This window comes from Triticum dicoccoides, chromosome 3B, assembly GCF_002162155.2.
Source record: "Triticum dicoccoides isolate Atlit2015 ecotype Zavitan chromosome 3B, WEW_v2.0, whole genome shotgun sequence".
Classification (NCBI taxonomy): Eukaryota; Viridiplantae; Streptophyta; class Magnoliopsida; order Poales; family Poaceae; genus Triticum; species Triticum dicoccoides.
Window position 1 is genome coordinate 606,498,023 of NC_041385.1, and position 12,760 is coordinate 606,510,782.

The 12,760-nt window shown below is 45.5% G+C and overlaps 1 long non-coding RNA gene across 6 annotated transcripts in view; it reads left to right on the top strand.

Moving 5' to 3' along the window:
- The first annotated feature begins 3,609 nt into the window (after positions 1-3,609).
- The window catches only part of LOC119277399, a 22,662-nt gene continuing 13,511 nt past the window's right edge, over positions 3,610-12,760 (top strand). For 2 of the 6 annotated variants that reach the window (XR_005137078.1, XR_005137082.1), the window contains exons 1-6: positions 3,610-4,292; positions 4,386-4,616; positions 4,824-4,933; positions 5,335-5,454; positions 10,685-10,849; positions 11,727-11,831. This is a non-coding gene — a long non-coding RNA (uncharacterized LOC119277399). Of the gene's footprint in view, positions 4,293-4,385; positions 4,617-4,823; positions 4,934-5,006; positions 5,125-5,334; positions 5,455-10,684; positions 10,850-11,726; positions 11,832-12,760 lie in introns of all 6 variants that reach the window. The other 4 variants (XR_005137079.1, XR_005137080.1, XR_005137081.1 and 1 more) reach the window with 4 other exon arrangements.

The following is a 12,760-nucleotide window of genomic DNA, read 5'->3' on the forward strand; positions in this document are numbered from 1 at the left end:
TGCAAATATCTATGTCTCCATATTGAACATTTTCACGAATAGAGTTGAAGCCATGCTTGATGTGCCTGGTCTTCTTGTGAAACCTGGGCTCCTTGGCAAGGGCAATAGCTCCAATGTTGTCACAGAAGAGAGTGATCGGCCCCGACGCATTGGGTATGACTCCTAGGTCGGTGATGAACTCTTTCATCCATATTGCTTCAGGCGCTGCCTCCGAGGCTGCCATGTACTCCGCTTCACATGTAGATCCCGCCACGACGCTCTGCTTGCAACTGCACCAGCTTACTGCCCCAGCATTCAAAATATACACGTATCCGATTTATGACTTAGAGTCATCCAGATCTGTAGCTAGCGTCGACGTAACCCTTTACGACGAGCTCTTCATCACCTCCATAAACGAGAAACATGTCCTTAGTCCTTTTCAGGTACTTAAGGATATTCTTGACCGCTGTCTAGTGTTCCTTGCCGGGATTACTTTGGTACCTTCCTACCAAACTTACGGCAAGGTTTACATCCGGTCTGGTACACAGCATGACATACATAATAGACCCTATGGCTGAGGCATAGGGGATGATGCTCATCTCTTCTCTATCTTCTGCCGTGGTCGAGCATTGAGCCGAGCTCAATCTCACACCTTGCAATACAGGCAAGAACCCTTTCTTGGACTGATCCATATTGAACTTCTTCAATATCTTATCAAGGTATGTGCTTTGTGAAAGACCTATGAGGCGTCTCGATCTATCCCTATAGATCTTGACGCCTAATATGTAAGCAGCTTCTCCAAGGTCCTTCATTGAAAAACACTTGTTCAAGTAGGCCTTAATGCCGTCCAAAAGTTCTATATCATTTCCCATCAAAAGTATGTCATCTACATATAATATGAGAAATGCTACAGAGCTCCCACTCACTTTCTTGTAAATGCAGGCTTCTCCATAAGTCTGCATAAACCCAAACGCTTTGATCATCTCATCAAAGAAAATGTTCCAACTCCGAGATGCTTGCACCAGCCCATAAATGGATTACTGGAGCTTGCATACCTTGTTAGCATTCTCAGGATCGAAAAAACCTTCCGGCTGCATCATATACAGTTCTTCCTTAAGATAGCCGTTAAGGAATGCCGTTTTGACGTCCATTTGCCATATCTCATAATCATAGTATGCGGCAATTGCTAACATGATTCAGACGAACTTCAGCTTCGCTACGGGAGAGAAAGTCTCATCGTAGTCAACCCCTTAAACTTGCCGATAACCCTTAGCGACAAGTCAAGCTTTATAGATGGTAACATTACCATCCGCGTCCGTCTTCTTGTTAAAGATCCATTTGTTTTCTATCGCTCGCCGATCATCGGGCAAGTCTGTCAAAGTCCATACTTTGTTTTCATACATGGATCCTATCTCGGATTGCATGGCTTCAAGCCATTTGTTGGAATTTGGGCCCGCCATCGCTTCTTCATAGTTCGAAGGTTCACCGTTGTCTAACAACATGATTTCCAGGACAGGGTTGCCATACCACTCTGGTGTGGAACGTGTCCTTGTGGACCTACGAAGTTCAGTAGTACCTTGATCATCATCATTAATTTTCTCTCCAGTCGGTGTAGGCACCACAGGAACATCTTCCTGAGCGGCACTACTTTCCGGTTCAAGAGGCAGTACTTCATCGAGCTCTACTTTCCTCCCACTTACTTATTTCAAGAGAAACTCTTTCTCCAGAAAGGACCCGTTCTTGGCAACAAAGATCTTGCCTTCGGATCTAAGGTAGAAAGTATACCCAATGGTTTCCTTAGGGTATCCTATGAAGACGCATTTTTCCGACTTGGGTTCGAGCTTTTCAGGTTGAAGTTTCTTGACATAAGCATCGCATCCCCAAACTTTTAGAAACGATAGCTTAGGTTTCTTCCCAAACCATAATCCATACGGTGTCGTCTCAACGTATTTAGACGCTGCCCTATTTAAAGTGAATGTAGCTGTCTCTAGAGCGTATCCCCAAAATGATAGCGGTAAATTGGTGAGTGACATCATAGACGGCACCATATCCAATAAAGTGCGATTACGACGTTCGGACACACCGTTACGCTGAGGTGTTTCAGGCGGCGTGATTTGTGAAACGATTACACATTTCCTTAAGTGCGTACCAAATTCGTGACTTAAATATTCTCCTCCACGATCTGATCACAAGAACTTTATTTTTCGGTCACGTTGATTCTCTACCTCATTCTGAAATTCCTTGAACTTTTCAAAGGTCTCAGACTTGTGTTTCATCAAGTAGACATACCCATATCTACTTAAGTCATCAGTGAGAGTGAGAACATAACGATAGCCTCCGCGAGCCTCAACACTCATTGGACCGCACACATCAATATGTATGATTTCCAATAAGTTGGTTTCTCGCTCCATTGTTCCGGAGAACGGAGTCTTGGTCATTTTGCCCATGAGGCATGGTTCGCATGTGTCAAATGATTCATAATCGAGAGACTCTAAAATTCCATCAGCATGGAGCTTCTTCATGCGCTTTACACCAATATGACCAAGGCGGCAGTGCCACAAGTATGTGGGACTATCGTTATCAACCTTACATCTTTTGGTATTCACACTATGAATATGTGTAACATCACGTTCGAGATTCATCAAGAATAAACCATTGACCAGCGAGGCATGACCATAAAACATATCTCTCATATAAATAGAACAACCATTATTCTCGGATTTAAATGAGTAGCCATCTCGTATTAAACGAGATCCAGATACAATGTTCATGCTCAAAGCTGGCACTAAATAACAATTATTGAGGTTTAAAACTAATCCCGTAGGTAAATGTAGAGGTAGCGTGCCGGCGGCGATCACATCGACCTTGGAACCATTCTCGACGCGCATCGTCACCTCGTCCTTCGCCAGTGTCCGCTTATTCCGCAGCTCCTGCTTTAAGTTACAAATATGAGCAACCGGACCGGTATCAAATACCCAGGAGCTACTATGAGTACTGGTAAGGTACACATCAATTACATGTATATCACATATACCTTTAGTGTTGCCGGCCTTCTTGTCCGCTAAGTATTTGGGGCAGTTCCGCTTCTAGTGACCCTTCCCTTTGCAATAAAAGCACTCAGTCTCAGGCTTGGGTCAATTCTTTGGCTTCTTCCCGGCAACTGGTTTACCGGGCGCGGCAACTTCCTTGCCGTCCTTCTTGAAGTTCTTTTTACCCTTGCCTTTCTTGAACTTAGTGGTTTTATTGACCATCAACACTTGATGTTCCTTTCTGATTTCCACCTCCACTGATTTCAGCATTGAAAATACTTCAGGAATAGTTTTCACCATTCCCTGCATATTTAAAACAATACAGAGGCTAGCCAACTCACCTCCAAGATGCTCCCTCGATTTCATCCTTCGTTGGCCGTTGGATGGTGGTCAAAATAGTCTTCTGCGTGATCTGGAACGTCGGATGGTTGCGCTGCTCGTTTTCACCGCGTGGTAACCTCGCATTGCCCAATGACGTGTGGGCTCATGCGATGTGCTGGTTGGCTGGGTCAACCGTTTCGTGGTGCGTGCGCACCCTGTCCCTGCATGCCGCGTGCACATCATGCCGTATGCGGGAGATCGTGCGAGAGCCACACCCATTGGTCACCGCCCCGCACAAACCCTACCCTTTCCAGCGCTCCCAAATCGATGCAGCCGCCTCCCCTCTCCCTCCCTTCCTCCCCAAACGCGCCGACCGCCTCCTCTCCACCTGCCGCCTCCCCTCTCCCTCCCTTCCTCCCCAAACGCGCTGGCCGCCTCCTCTCCACCTGCCATACCGTGTCCCTGCTGGAGGTGGGAGGATACCCGGGGGAGCAGAGGAGGGGGTTGGATGAGGGGTTAGGAGGTGCGAGGCGAGCAGGAGGTGGGGTCGCCGGAGGAGCACAGCCGCCAGAGCAGAGCAGAGGAGTTCGATGCAGGGGCGCAATGGGATGGTCAGAGAGCGCGCGGTATCCTGCGATACATATCCGCTCCCAAGCAGAGGATGCATCAGCGCTCGCTCCTCCTCTCCCCCACGCCACCGCTTTCCTGCATCGTCGCTGCCGCCACAGCCTTGCTTGCCATCGACCTCCCGGAGTACTTCTCTCCACTGCATTCCCCTTTGCACGAGTTCTTGCCTTCAAAGCTAAGATGAAATGGCTCTTCTCATATTTGCCTATAAACTGTTTGATGAAATGCTTGTGTCGTAACGAGTTCTTTTTCTTCAGTTTGTTCTTCCTGCTGCTAAGTATTAGTCCTCTTCTTGATCTTGCCTGATTTTCTCGTCGGTCTTGCATTTCAAGCCAGGTGAATGGCCTTTTCTTTTCCTTATCTCTTACTGTTTAATGAAATGTTGTGCCCTGATGAATTCTTTCCCATGGAAATCATGGGATATGATAGGGGCTGTGACTCTATGAGGATGTTGTTTAGTGTGAACTGCAACTTTTTTTGGTTGGTAGAGTTCCTCGAGCATTGCTTAACTTGAATGATAAACTACTGAGCAAGTTGGCCTGAGAGCAGAGAGGTTAGAGCTCCAGATGGTTCTTGGTTGCAATGGGGGGAGATACAGGGGAGGGTGAGGAGGGTAACGATAGGGTGAAGTAGCCCGGCGACGAGTGCAAGCAGCATGAGGTTTTTGCTCTTTTCTTGTTCTGCTTCTAGCTTAATTATAAGTCCCAGTTTATACACTTTCTAGAAGGATGACGGTGAGGAGGGGCTACCTTTTCCTCGGAGAGGACCCTAACTGAACTTTGTATCAAAGCTTTGTGTGTGTGTTTCTCCTTAATCTGTGTGTAAATTCAGAGTTCTAATCACCATCCTGGTGTTTGCTGGTTTCAGGCATTGTATGGGATGGATTTATCATGCTGGGATTAGCTGTAGACTTCCTTGCTGAACCCTACAGGGAGCAATGCATCCCCAGTTTGCTTCCAGAGAAGGAAGGGGAAGAGGTGAACCTGCTTGTTCTTCATTGATTCCTAAATAAATATCTAATATGTAATATTTTGTTATATCTATGCTCAGTTACAATTACAACATGGGGCTTCAAGTGTCTATTACTGTGGATCACCAATATTTTGTTATATCCGTGCATTTTAGTTACGACTAAGTGCCACACCAATGAATGTGAATGTCTGTTCAGGTAATAAGTATCACCATTAGCAATTTCGTTTGTCCCCATAGGCTATGTGTGTCCCATGTCCTTTCAGTACTTTATGCTATTTTCCTGCATTTTCATGTACCATGCTGTAATGTTGCATTAGTTTTTGGCCGAAACTTCTTGCCTAGATATGGCCATTTTATTTTTGCTACACCATGGTTAGTTAGCTGAGCCATTTAAATACAATTTCAGGGTTTTCTTGTTGCTGCTATTCCTCGTGGATATTCAATATGCAACTTGGCACCTAATGTCAGCAACGTGCTTATCGGTGACGAGGGAAATGAAAGAAGGCTGCAATGGAATTTGTACTAGGTATGTTTCTCCGTCTCCTCAACTCTCTCAATCTTCATCCCAATTCCCGCCTATAGAGACTGATATTGGTCTGTAGCTAGGTTCAAATATTTTCTTCCTTACATTAAGCAACTTCCCTCGAAAAATAATGTTTCATCGTTGTGCCTCTAAAAAATCGTTGTGCCTCTTACAGACTATAGTACCTATTACAGACTACAGCTTACCTGTAACTCCAAGTCCTATCATAATCTTGGTGGAATCTGAAAGACATAAAGCATATGTACCAATAGACCAAAAAATCCTCTATGTTGTAAAATAAAAGAATTAAGAACTTAATAGTACGTAGAAAATAGTGGTATTAGTTGAAACACCATTGTAAAGAGCAATTTCAGTTCATTGAAGATTCTGTCCCTTGTGGTAGGCATTCTTTGCAAATTCTTTAGCTTAACCGATGTGCACTCGTTGTAATTTTCAGTAGCAAGTGCATCACGTATTTGGTTAATGCATTGTTTTTTCTTTTCCATCCATAATGATATTTGAAGACAAGGAATTGGTATGAGATGCTTTGGGGGGTTCAAACACTTGGGTAAGATTAAACACATGTGCTGAATTGGCAGTCCTTCATCCAAATTTTCTTGATAATGATACACCATTTGGCGACAAGTTCTCTACAAAACTGGTATTTTTATGACACATGGTCGTGTAGCTATGATTAGAGAACTTGTTAAGATATAGTGGGAAAGGGACCAGAAATGTCAGGACCCCGACTCAATGCCACATCGATCTAGCATGTAACACCTCATATCACTTTGCGGCCTCACGCACGGTATTTCCACGGGTGTCGCCTTACCTTTGCCCGTGACCGTTTGCGCCTTTTGGCACACGTATATGACAGTGTCGCTAGCATCCATATGATAAGGAGCCCGGGCTGACATGGCTAGTCGTGAATCCAAAGTGGCACTAACTTACAGGGACAGGCATACATGACCCAGCATCGAACGTGTCGGTCATCAGCGAGTGAATCCAGGCTGTTGCACTGGGCTAGCAGGACTCCGGTAAACCGGGCTGTAGCGGGCTAACAGGACTCCGGTACTCATCGCGTGACATTTCCCCGAAGAGACAGACACAGGAACGAAGAAGGACACATGCCGGCCAGCCTAAGTGTTCCGGAGCAGTAGCAAGCTATCATGGCTCAGTGGAAACACTAGGAGACATTTCCCGGTAAGAGAGGCTACTAAGGATAAACAACTAGATAGTCAGATCCCACACATACCAAGCATTTCAATAACATACACACAATGTGCTCGATATGTGCAAATACAACATGGCATCACAACATGACTCTACAACTCAAGTATTTATTCAATAGGCTCCGAGGAGCAAGATATTACAATCATGGGTCTCATGACCCAACATTCTGAGCAAACAAGTCAAGCACAAGCGGAAGCTTAACATGTCTGAGTACAGACATCTACAAATGAAAAAGGCTAAGAAGCCTGACTATCTACCAGATCCTGCCGAGGGCACAAGATCGTAGCTCAGGTAACAAGCTAAACGTCGAAGTCCACGCGGTACTACTAGCGAGACTGAAGTCTCTCTGCAAAAACATAAATTAAGCAACGTGAGTACAAATGTACCGAGCAAGACTTACATCAGATCTAACTACATATGCATCATTATCAACAAGGGGATGGTGGGGTTTAACTGCAGCAAGCCATCTTTGACTCGGTGGCTATCCTGAACTACGACAGCAAGTAACTCTTTTGAGGTGGCGCACACGAGTCCACATATTCACCATATCAATACACCACTATGGATCCGCTCCCGTCTCCCTACGAGAACGCCATCCATAGCACTCACGCTTATCTTGCGTATTTTAGAGTATCCACTTTCACTTGTTTATGAACTGTACAGGCAACCCAGAAGTCCTTTACCGCGGACACGGCTATTCGAATAGATGATGTTAACCCTGCAGGGGTGTACTTCTTCACACACGCTCTCTCCACTTACCGCCATGTACACCTCGTGTATCTCGGCAACCTTCAAGCGGAAGCCTGGCGAGGGAGTCGGCCACGACCTGACTAACCACACAAGTCTCTCATCCAGGTTTATCGCCTATTCGGGTTCCATCCGCAAGGAGATCCGGCCGGGGTGTCGCTCATGGCCCCAAACGATGTGAGCAGGGTTCCCAAGCCCACCATCCGGGTGCCACTTGGTACACCGTGCCACCGTGCCTAGTCTGTCCCAAGCCCACCTGTACCGGGTGCCACTTGGTAGACTACTAACACTACCTACAAACACCAGAAACTAGTTGCAACTCCTGGACAGAGATCATGTTGATTAATAAGTCGAGAGGGGTCGAGTTACCGGAACCCAATGTGTGGTAGTAACTGGTCATGGATCACAAACACAGAACTCAGTTCCTGAGGACGGCTGCAATGAGACAACCCACCATGTACTCCTACATGGCCTCTCACCGCTACCTTTACCAAATCGTGCTCACACACTTAGCTCTCAACAGTAGGACATGTTCACACACCTCTGATTCATCCCCGATGAATCAGACCTGACACAACTCTAAGCAATAGCAGACATGACAAACAAGCATGAATGAGTAGGCACATCAGGGCTCAAACAACTCCTACTCGTGCTAGTGGGTTTCATCTATTTACTGTGGCAATGACAGGTCATGCAGAGGATAAAGGGGTTCAGCTACCGCAGCAAGTAACAGATGAATCGTTGTTGTCCTAATGCAGTAAAAGAGAGCAGGAGCGAGAGAGTGGGATTGTATCGGAATGAACAAGGGGGTTTTGCTTGCCTGGCACTTCTGAAGATAATATAGCTCTTCATCGGTGTCATTGATCACATCGTCGGAACCACGTCTATCGAGAGGGGACAAACACCGAAAAACAAAGAAGAAACACAATCAATGCAATGCAACAATATGATGCATGAATGTGACATGGCAATATGCTGTGGTTTGAGCTAATGCAACTAGCAACAAAGTTAAATGAAGTTGGTTTGAACCCCAAGTTCAAATTCAAACTCCATATGTGGATATTAAAATGCCATTTATATGATTTGTGCTAATCAGCAGCTATAAGTTGTTCTAACATGCATGAAAATAGTACTGATGGATAGATTGGATTTTTCTGATCATTTTTCATATATAAATTATTTCATTCTGGGTTACGGTTAAATTTATATGAAATTTTGAAGTTTGGGCATTTTCTGGAATTTCCTAAAAAGAATAAATCCAGAAAATGATTATTGCGTCAGCATTGCGTCACTATGACGTCAGCAGTCAACGAGGCCGGTCCAGGTCAAACCTGGCCAGTGGGTCCCGCGTGTCAGTGTCATTAGTTTAACTAACTAAATTAATATTAGATTAACTCCTAATCTAGGTTTGACCAGGGGCGGGGCCCACATGGTCAAATGGGTCAAACCCACCGGCGACATGACGCCGGCGAGGCCCGAGATGGTGACGCGGTCCGGAAACGCAGCACAGGCCACAGTTCGAGGCACGGATGGCACCGTTGGAACCCTGGGCCTCGCCCGCGTCGGCTGGTGCTAGAGGGGTCGCCGGAGACGACCTAAATCGACGGTGGTGTCCGCTTCCGCGGTGGCCGGAGTTCGGGCGCCGACCGATTCGACGCTATGGTGCACTACGGGAGGAACTGGTGGGTGCTGCGTGCTCCTGCGGAAGTACTGAACACGGGGACACGCTCAGATGCGAGCAATGGCGTCAGTAGCCGCGGTGGCGCCATGGCCGGCGGTAGTGAGGTCTCAGGCTTGATGGAAGCGACAGCCTGAGGGGGCAAACGAGCACGGGGAGAGAGGGGTTCGGCGTAGTGGCTCACTGCGGTTGTAGGGGGCGTCGAAGTGGGCTCGGGGAAGCACGGACGGTGCCATGGCGTTGCCGGCGATCTCAGTGAACGGAGGGAAAAGAAGGCGATGCAGATGGCGATGCAGGGCGGCCGAGCTCACGTGACTCATCGAGGAGGAAGAGGGCGTCTTGTCGGAGCTTCTTGTCGCGTCGGCGGGGCATGGGGTGGCCGGTGGCCGCGGCAGCAGCAAGCGGCGGCGACGGGCTCCGCTCGGGCGTGTGTGGGAGAGAGAGCAGAGGAGGGGAGAGGCACGGGAGGGAGTGAAGGCGGTCAGGGGGGTGCGTGGCATCCTCAGGGCGTCGGGGAGACAGGCAGAGAGGCAGGAGGTGGCTTGGGCGTGTGCCCGCGCGCTCCGGCCTCGCGCTTGCGTCCTACTGTCCGAGGAGGAAGACGACAGGGATGGCTGCGGTGGTGGGCTGGGCTGCTACAGTAGAAGGCCAGGTAAGTGGGCTGCCAGGTGAGCGCCAGGTAGTCCTTCTCTCTCTCTCTCTTTTATTTTCTGTTTTCTATTTTTCTGCAGATGTTTGGCTTTATTAAAAATACCAGAACCTATTCAAAAATCATGTAACTGCTTGAGAGCACTGTTTGGAATATTTCCAATAGCCATCATTTCAGTTCATGATTATTTGGACATTTAAAATAATTTATAGCATTTAAATGTCCAAGTACAAATACTGTATGATTTAATTCAATAACCCATAGTGTCCTAGAAAAGTGTGCACCATTTTTGGCAGAGGTTCTGGACCAAAACAAAAATGATGAACATTTATGAAGGGCATTTCAGGTTCATTGAAAATATTTTTAGGTTGAACCTATTTGAATTCCATTTGGTGCTAGGGTTTTGGACATCCCCATTTCAAATTCATTTGAAAAGTTAAACATGATGCACACATGAAGGGCTAGCCTACTGCATACCAGGATCAGGGATGTGACAAGAAATGCGATCTGTATGACCGAAAACATCGTGAACAAATGAACATATGGTTGTTTATTATTTATTATGCTCTGTTTTTTAGGAAACTATCTGAACTCTTCCGAGGGTCATTCGTTCTCTATTGTTTTTCTTTAGAAGTTTCTCCACGATGGCACTTTCCACCTAGAAAGAGCATCAAGGCCGGCGACCCCGTTTTTGTTAGGATGGAAGATAAATTATTGTTAATTTTTTTGATTTCCTTTATTCCGTAAATGGCAATACAAGATATGTTTGGGCCACATGATTCTATTCCAAAAATTTAAACAACTTAGCAATTAACGGTGCATCTGTTATGTATTTGTTTATAATGAGCTCGACTATTTTGCAACATATACTGCATTTCCAGGGGTAACCCTTTTGCTTATTTATTTTTTCGCTATGCTCTCTGAAGATCAGATTTTGGCCATATAGTTTCCGGTGACTAGAAGTCTAAAACTGAGGATAGGGCAGATTGTTTTGATTCCGATTACTTGGAGATCTTGTGGCTTCCTGTCCCTGGATCAGTCAGACCTACGGCAGCATCAACTCGTTGATCCTAGAGGCCATGGTTCTCGAGGTAAGAAATATAAGCACACTAGACAGAATCCCTGTGCCATATGAACAAATCTCTTTCTCATCGATGCAATCTCTTCATTTAAAACAATAATGAGTCTAGCCAACTCGCATGGAGAAGGCTCCCCCGATCGCTTCCTTCGATGGCCGTTCAATCGTGTTCAAACTGGTCTTTAGTTTGCTTCCCATCTTGCTTCCATGTTGGATGCTGACTTAGATGTCATGCTACTTAGCTCATTAGTTTGCTTCCCATCTTGCTTCCATGTTTTTTCTTCACCATGTTATCTTTAGCCTTCCACGCCACTGATTTGGTTGGTTTATTTCCTTGCATAGTTCTCCTTGTTTGCCACTGATAAATACAACGATTATGTGATGTCTGTATTTATTGTTTTAGCTAATGTGTCTCTTTTATTATTATTATCATTCTCTATGGTTAATCACACATTTCATTGTTGTGTTTCGAAGTCTATGGTGTACTGCATGCAACATGATACAATCCGCAGTGGTTAATAAAACTAAATATGATTGCAAATGAAAACTATTGTGATGCATTGAACTATGATGGACACATAACAAAAGGCGTACAATAACTTCGAACTTTATTCCACTGATGAGATGTGTCAAATTTATTGTACAACATGTTCTAAATTTATTCCACTGACAAGATGTGTCAAATTTATTCAATGTTTTTTGTATTGTGGTCGATGCAGTCCAAGGACTAACGTTGGAATATTCATGTGTTATAGGCCAATATAGATTTCTCAACGTATCATTTTGGCACTGTTTGACTGCTGAACAATATTGTCATGCTGATCATTTCTCATGTCTTTGCAATTTTTGGTCTTTGTTTTGATTTCGTTGTGTGGTGTGCTTTTATCTAGGTGAGTTGAGTTGCTGCTTGGTTGGAGATGTTGATGTCGTTCGAGACGCCCGCTGGGTTCACCCTTTTCAAGGTTCTGAATAAGGGCAAGCTCGACAAGGTCGAGGTGAGTGTTCGTCACCACCTCAGCTCTTGGTTTGGTTTGGATTACTCATGTTTTTTCATTTTGACTGCAAAATAACTTCTCTTTTCAACACACTTAGTACATGATCTAGCAATCACATTATAATAGAGTAAGTGAGAAAAAGCTCTTTATTTAAATGACCAAGAATCCGTGGTGTGCTCCTGAACTGCAAGGAACACTCCACTACGAAACTCACTTAAGCAGGCTGTCACATCCCTAGCTTCTGGTTTGCTCTGAGCTAGCTAGTCATGTGTTGCATCATGTTCAAATTTTGCCTAAAATTGAAATGGGGATGCTCAAACCCTAGCATTAAATCAATTCAACTAGGGTCAAAATAAAATCTTTTTCAATGAACCCAAAATGCCCTCTGAAAATGTTCATGATTTCTGGTAAAGGTGAAAACCTCTGCCAAAAAAATGATGCACATATTTCTAGGCCATTCTGGATTTTTGAATTAACACATATTGTATTTGAGTTGGAGCAAATATATGTTATATATATATTTTTAATGCTTCAATAATTCTGATATTTTGTGAGGGGCTCTAGAATATTACTTTCAGTCCCTGCAAAAATTATTGGAAGAAACAAAAATGGTTTAGTGCTTGAACTAAATCAAAACAGATTGAAATAAATAGAAAACAACAATTAAAATAGAAACAGAGAAGGAGGGGGTACCTGTTACTTACCTGGCCCAGCAGAGAAGCCAGCCCACCAGGCCCACGTGCCAGTCATCCTCAACCTCGTGCCAGTGGGCACGAGGGTGTGTGGCCGCAGCGCGCCGGCACGCGTCCCGGCCACCTCCTGCTTGCCGCTTCCCCCTCGACGCCCTGGTGAAGCCACGACACCCCCCCCCTGACCGCCCCTCTCTCTCTCTTTGCACCCCCTCCTCCCCTCTGCTCTCTCTCACTCGC